Source organism: Abramis brama, assembly GCF_963993115.1.
Source record: "Abramis brama genome assembly, chromosome: 16".
NCBI classification, from domain to species: domain Eukaryota; kingdom Metazoa; phylum Chordata; class Actinopteri; order Cypriniformes; family Leuciscidae; genus Abramis; species Abramis brama.
The window spans coordinates 32267549-32268034 of record NC_139978.1 but is presented as its reverse complement, the minus strand read 5'-3'; the positions used below and the strand labels follow the sequence as shown (position 1 = coordinate 32268034).

The following is a 486-nucleotide window of genomic DNA, read 5'->3' as shown; positions in this document are numbered from 1 at the left end:
GAAAGGTGTGCAGTAATTCGATAGATAGATAGATAGATAGATAGATAGATAGATAGATAGATAGATAGATAGATAGATAGATAGATAGATAGATAAGCAGTCATGTGCCTATCTCTGACCGAAGGGTGTCGCTGTGGTTCTGTATAAGTTGTTATCGCACCGCTCCCTGCCTCACTTTCATTCCTATGAGAAATGACTTTCAGCTTGAGTGTCTCAGTGCGTCTGTCTGTCAGTCAGTCTGTCATCCACGTGTTGCGCTGCGCGTCTCGCATCCTGTCGGTTCACCGGGAAGTTTCGATGCTCCGCGAGTAACAGCAGCGCAGACACACACCAGCGCAGAGCAGAGCAGGAGTCGCGAGCGCACCGGACTTCTCCATGTTGGACACACATTAACCGACACCAGATTGTGCTGAAGTGTTTCTGAAGCAGCTCAGAGTGAAGAAACGCTTGAACTCCGAAAGGTAAGACACATATGAGTGTGACGTC

The 486-nt window shown here is 47.9% G+C and overlaps 1 protein-coding gene across 2 annotated transcripts in view; it reads left to right on the top strand.

Moving 5' to 3' along the window:
* Positions 1–321: 321 nt before the first annotated feature.
* Positions 322–486, top strand: part of plxnb3 (plexin B3) — a 76439-nt gene continuing 76274 nt past the window's right edge. Inside the window, exon 1 of one of the 2 annotated variants that reach the window (XM_084086638.1) lies at positions 322–461. The gene's annotated coding sequence lies outside the window, so the exon portion shown is untranslated. The remainder of the gene's footprint in view (positions 462–486) is intronic. The other variant, XM_084086640.1, reaches the window with a different exon arrangement.